We start from the raw sequence: 6,900 nt of genomic DNA, 5'->3' as shown, positions 1-6,900 counted from the left end.
TCAGAGAAGTACATGGTAACAAAAACTGGCAACAGGATCCTCAGGAGTAGCAAGCAAGTATTTTGCAAAAGTAAGAAAGAAGTCTTTGAAGGTGAACTCACGCTATCGAAGAATTTTGCACACGCTGCTACCCTAAGTTTCACTTCATCTCAGCTGGCCCTAGGAATGAACCAGCTTTCACTATTAAGATGTGTTTATTGAACAATTAGGATGCACTCAATTTATACACCTAGTTTTCCCCAAATCTATTCCTACAGACCACAAGCTATAATCCTTTTTCTAGGATTGTAAATAACATAAAAACAGATCATAGAATGGGCATGATAATTCATTCACTCATTCAAGAAGCATTGAGCAGCTTTGGTTTTTACCTCAGGCTTGACTCGGCTCCCTAGGCAGAAGATATCAAGGACAGCCCAGAGCACCTGGGAGCCAAGCAATTAGAGGGTGATTTTCACATTACAAAGAGTCCCAGAGGGTTCTTTTTAGTGCTTCCCCAGAGGATTTAAATATTTAAGCACTGTTTTAAAGACCATTAACTCTTGCAGCTGGGGAGGACAGGGGGTGTGGGTGGTCAGGGAAGAAAAGCAAAGATTTAAACCTGAGGTGTTGGAAACCTCTGCTAGCAACAGGTCAATAATGCCAATAACTTGTTGATATACCTCTTAGATAGGTTAGAAAGTCCTCAAGGTGCTTTGTCAACCTTCTCTATTTTGATCTTAATAAACTCTAAGGTGGAGCATTGGGTGTGGTATAGCTCAGTGGTGGTGTACTTACTTATGTGTGAGGCTCTGGGTTGGATCCCCAGCACTGCAAAATAAGATAAATAAGAATCAAGGACTTAAAATTTGATGGGAAATAGCATTTTTTATAAACCAAATTTCCATAAAATGAGGAACTTGTGTCAGAAGATTAATGAGAGTATATCTAGATAGCTTTCAAATGTAATTTCCATTTTCTTTCTCTGGAGATCTCTTTCTTGGAGAGCAGGATGGAGGTGGTATTGCAGTTCTTAAACACATATGTAGTAGGAATGTGTGTGCACGTACGTGCATATAAAACAGTAGGAGTGTTATGTATATGTACAACTTCTCTGTGTGTGTCCAACTATGAGATGTCAGTATCCAGCCTACAGATGTGGACAACAGGAGATGATGAGAGGGGTAGCTGGAACAGGAAAGAATGTCTATGCATTTATTGCACTTTTATAGTGACAAAGCACCTACTATGTGCCAGGCCCATGCTAGAGAAATGCAAAGACAAGGAAGATCCCTCCCTCTTTACACTGTTTCACAACTTAGTGTTGTTCCAAAAGAACAGGAGCACTATAATTCAGGGCAGAGTGAGATGAATATCAGACTAGAAGTCCCAAGTGGAATAAAAAAAGAATTTTTTTCTTCTGTTTAGTGCTGGGCATGAACCCACGGCCTGGGCCATGCTTAAGCCCAAGCTCTTCCACTGAGGTACACTTCCAGCCCCGGCAATAGGAGGTGGGGTCTCCTCGCGGCTGGGACCCCGTCTGCCAAACTCCCTTTCCAACTAGACCTGGCCGCTCCGGGCAGGGAGGCTTGGCATGGCCGGTCCTGATAGCCCCAGTGGGAGGGTCACGGCTGAGACACTGGCCCATCTCATTGTTTCAGACCGGGCTTCCTCTTTTGGCAGAGGCCGAGCGCTGAGCTGAGCGGGAAGGGGACGGGACGCGGCAGGAGCCTTCGGGATGTCTATTGCTGCCGCTCCTTCCCCTCTCCGGGAGCTTGGGTTTCCCGGGGTGTGTGCGGATTCTCAATAAAAAGGGAAAAGCACGATCCAAGTTAATTTTCCAGCGCCGAGAGGAAATGCTGTTTCCTGCATCGTACAAAACTGGTGCCAACAAGACTGACACAGGAGCCCATTGTCCCGCTAACAATGTGGTGATGGGGAAGGACGCCTGAGAAAACAGACCTGGGGCCGCTGTGAGCGTTTGATCCTTCCCCATAGGGGTGTGCGTGTGTGTGTCTTTGCAGAAGTGGTGTGTGAGTAGTGTGTGGGTGTGTATGTGTCGGGGTGTGTGTGTGTGTGTGTGTGTGTGTGTGTGTGTGTGTGTGTGTGTGTAGGGGTAATCAGGCTGGTGAGGGGACGACTCTACCCCTTTCCACCTCGACTGTGCTTCCTGGCGAGCTCCCAAAGGTAGAAAGAGAGCTAACCGTCTAACAATTTCCCAAAAAAAAAAAAAAAAGGCGGGGGGATGGGTGGGATGGGGAGCAGAGAAAAGAAGAGGAAAGAAGAAAAGAGAACCGAAAGGAAAGAGAAAATAAAATTGCCCTAAAGTCATTCCCGGGGGGGGGGGGCTCGTTTCCAGCCAGGGTCCCAGGCAGAGTGGAAAGCCCGGGTGCCCAAGTCCGCGCTGCGACCATCCGTGCGCGGGGGCGAGCGGCTAGCAGACGGTTGCTAGTTCGCTGGCCCGAGGCCCGCCAGGCGGTGATGTGCAGCCCCGCGGCGCCAGGTTGTCAGCAGAGCAGCCTCTCACACAGGATCGGACCCCCATCCTGCTCCCCAGCCCAGGAGTGCAGCCCCACCGGCCCGTGGGCGATTCGGGACAGCAAGCGCCGGGTGCCCTGCGGGGAGTCAGACGGCACCGGCTGGGGGCGCTGCGCCCCACACTGGGGCACGGTCAGAGGTGACTCTGGGGGCCGGCGGGGGTGAGGGAGCGGCGTGCATGGTGGGGTTAATCCCACCTGGTGCCCCGGGGTCAGGGCCTCAACCCGAGGACACGGCGCCGCGCTCCAGAGGCCGCCGGTTCACCCCAGCACGGGTGTCACCTCCCCACCCTCCGCGCGCTCACGTAGTCCCGGGTTTCGGGACGTGAAGTGCCGGCGAGGAGGCTGCTCCGGCCAGGGCATGGGCTGGGCGATAAACAATCGCACAGGATACACAACACCCTGGACTGTCACAAGTCCCTCGCAGGAAAAGATAAATAACATCTGAGGAGCCGCCGCACAGCTTCCCCGGGCTGAACAAAAACTCTGGGAGAAGTAAGTAAACAACGGAGCCGAAAAGAGTTCACGCACGCAGCCTTGGCCGGCAGAGAAGCAGAGGCTGCTGCTTCCCCTGTGCTCCCAGTGGTGGGGGTTTCTTCCAGTGGAAATGAGTGACACACACACACACACACACACACACACACACACACACCACACACCCGTTCCCACTGTCCTTCAAAGTGATTGAAAACGCGTCAAGCTCTCAGTAAAAAACAAACAAACAAAAAACAAACAAACAAAAAAACCCGAAAACTTGTTTCCTGGGCTGTGCAGGAGCCCTTGGGAGTAGGAGTTGAAGTGAAGGAATTTTCTGGTCTAGAAGGCTGAGAAAGAATTCCCCCGCCCCCTCCCCCATACTTTTTCTCCCCAAAGGGCTGCTCTTGAGGATAGCAGCTGCCAGTGGCTGAATCCACCCTTTCATCTGTAGCCCCATCTTGATGTATGGAGATCTATCCATTGAAACAGAAGGGAGGCCACCAAAATCCAAACCAGAGAGCTACAGGTGCTCCATAGGTACAATAAGATGTAGGTGGAAAACACATTCTTAACAGGTTTAGCTGGTGGCATTGGCTTTCTCCTACCTGAAGTCCCCCAACTTCTCTGTGTGTGTGTTTGGGGGGGGGTGTACTAGGGAATGAACCCACCCAGGTGTTTGGGAATGCTAGGCAACTACTTCACCACTGAGCTCCATCCCCGGCCCTTTTTGTTGTAGTTTGAGACCAGGTTTCATTAAGCTGCTGAGGCTGGCATGGAACTTGAGATCCTGCCGCCTCCTCCTCTGCTATGCCCAACCAGCTTTTGCCTTCTGTGATCCAGCCAGGTCCAGGCTCCGTGAGTCCACGCTGCAGCACTTTCTGGGTCTCTCTTCTGTGAAGACCCACCTGGTTCTTCATAGGATTCTGTCTTTTCAGTGACCTTTACTTCCATGCAAATGAGTTTCTGTAATGTTTTTTGATCCAGGGGAGGGGCTAAAGATTAGAGGGGATGGGGGGATGTGGTGAGAGTTTGGGGTGGCCAGTTACTAAATGCAATTCATGTCAGATTGATGTCCTCTTCTCTTTCAGACCCTCTGACCCTAAGCTCAGCAGTGACTTATGAATGTTGGGTATTTAGATTACTGCATGTTCTTCAAGCTTTCTTATGCCAACCATGTGGGCAAAATGGAAATATCTGGGTTGGATGTAGGCACAAGAAGTAGATTAGTGACCAGTAGTAGACAGGACCCATGGTTTTCTGATGATCACACCAATGAAATCCTATGGGAAGCTTCCATGTGTGGTCATCCACTTTGGACTGTTCTGCTAGGAAAGGGGCCCATTTGATTCATTTTTGTATTCCCAGGGCCTGGCAGAGTGCATGGAACATAGCAGGTGCTCAATGAATAATTACTCACTGTAGAACAAAGACGGTACAGACTTACTGATCAAATTTGGAGTTGTCAAGAAGTTAAGATAGTATACATAATTGATTGTAAAGTTAGGGTCACCCATACACCTAGCAAATTGGAGCCTTGGATGCTCTATAATATATAACGAGGACACTTAAGGTCCTTCACTTTATCTCTCAAGTTTGATTCTCAAAGTACAGCAAAAGATCCAATTAAGCAGCCTGCTACGCAGAATGGAGTAGTAGTAGAATTGTACATGTTATGGTGTAGAAGGATCATACCCTGCTCCCATGGGCTCCTAGTGGAATGTTTGAGTCCCACCTTTGTACCGAAAGTTACAATCCCCAATAATTGTGTGACCCGTGGACAGTCACTCTCATTTTAGGCTCTTTTGGCAGGCCTTGCCATCTTGGGACCACTTAGACCATTTGCAAGTTCTGGTAGTCATGCTGCTGGTGTGTGTCTGAGTTTTCTGATGACCACACTGATGCAGTCCTATGGGAAGTTTATCACAGAAACCATCACAGAAAGTTGAACATGAGGCGCTAGAATCATCTGTCAAAAAGTGAATGTGGCCTTAGTCTGCATTAAAAGTAGAGGCTCTGGCTCAGCATCTATCTTGTATTTGCTAGACCCAGCTAGTTCTGGGATCAGTACTGAGCTCCCCATTTTAAGAAGGAATTAAGATATAACCATATCCACTGAGAGGAGAGAAACCAGTAGCAGAAGGACCTCAATAGTCATGTTGTCTGTAGGTGGCCAAAAGAAGTAGTGAGGGGCTGGGGTTTTAGCTCAGTTGGTAGAGTACTTGCCTCACATGCACAAGGCTCTGGGTTCCATCCCCAGCATCACGTAGTGATGCTTAGTCTGAAAAAGATAAGATATTTTAGGAGACATGAGACCTGCTTTCAAATATTTGAAAAGATATCAGATAAAAATGGAGATTGAAATTACGTAGGTTCCCATACCTCAAAGACCAGTGATCAAAAGCTTTAGAAAGACTGATTGGACTCAGACACACACCAGCAGCATGACTACCAGAACTTGCAAATGGTCTAAGTGGTCCCAAGATGGCAAGGCCTGCCAAAAGAGCCTAAAATGAGAGTGACTGTCCACGGGTCACACAATTATTGGGGATTGTAACTTTCGGTACAAAGGTGGGACTCAAGCATTCCACTAGGAACCCATGGGAGCAGGGTATGATCCTTGTACACCATAACATGTACTATTCTATTATGTGTCCTCTTTTATTTTACCAGGTGCTGACTCTGTCTGGCTGAAACTTCTTAAACCTAATGAGACTAGAAAGGTGCTTTCATAGCACTGTTTTATAAAGAAATAGGTGCATTGTGGAAACAACTAAAAATGCAAATTTCTGGGACCTCACTTATAAATTGGGATGTTTCAAGGTATAATGACTTGAGCTGAGGAGGTAACTCAGTGATAGAGCCCTTGCCTAGCATGTGCAAGGTCCTGGATTCCATCTCCCGCATTGCACCAAAAGAAAAGATACAGATATTCATTACCAATAATGTATGACAGATAAAATAATTAAGATGCTGAAATTTTCAAGAAGCTTTGTCTGGCTGGTGAGAACACAAAACAACTGGAACTCATGTATTGCTGGTAAGAATGTAAAAGGGTACAACCATTTTAGAAAACAATTTGACAGTTGTTTATAAATTTAAACATATGCTCTTCTAATAACCCAGTTGTTCCACTTAGGTATTTATTCAACAGAAATGAGAGCATATGTCCATACAAAGACCTATGCAAATGTTTGTAGCAACATTATTCAATGCCCCCAACCAGAAACAATTCAAATGCTCACGTCAAATGCTCACCAAATGGATAAATTGTGGTACACTCACACAGTGGAATACTACTCAATAGTAAATAGGGATGATTTATGGATGCATGCAATAATACGGGTGAATCTCAAAAGCATTATCTCGAGCGATAAAAGTCAGACGCAAAGGCTATTTCCTAGCAGGGCGTGGTGGTACTAGTCCTGTAATCCCAGGATTCACGAGGCTGAGGCAGGAGGACTGCAAGTTAGAGGGCAGCCTGGACAATTTAGTAAAACACTGTCTCAAAATAAAAAAGAACAAAAGGGCTGGGGCTGTAACTCTATGGTAGAGAGCACGTGGTTTCAATCCCTAGCACTCAGTGCGGGCAGGTTTGGAGAAACTACCAACTGTATGATTTCATTTTCGTGACGTTTGGAAAAAGTAGAACTAGAGGTACAAAAATCAGATTAGCGATTTCCAGGAGGTGGGGGTGTGGGCAGGGCTGGACTCTGAAGGGCCACCGGAGAACTATTGGGAGCAGTGAAAATATTCTGTATCTCGTTTCCAGTAGCATTAACCTGATAAAATACGACTGTCTTAACTCATAAAACTGTCCACCTAATGTAATGTCCACTATATGTAAATTATATCCAAAAAAACTGACTTAACAAAAAGAAGCCCTGTCCTCACGTTTAAGTTATCTTCT

This window comes from Ictidomys tridecemlineatus, chromosome 6, assembly GCF_052094955.1.
Source record: "Ictidomys tridecemlineatus isolate mIctTri1 chromosome 6, mIctTri1.hap1, whole genome shotgun sequence".
NCBI classification, from domain to species: domain Eukaryota; kingdom Metazoa; phylum Chordata; class Mammalia; order Rodentia; family Sciuridae; genus Ictidomys; species Ictidomys tridecemlineatus.
The sequence above is the reverse complement of the archived record's forward strand: the minus strand, read 5'-3'. Positions refer to the sequence as shown.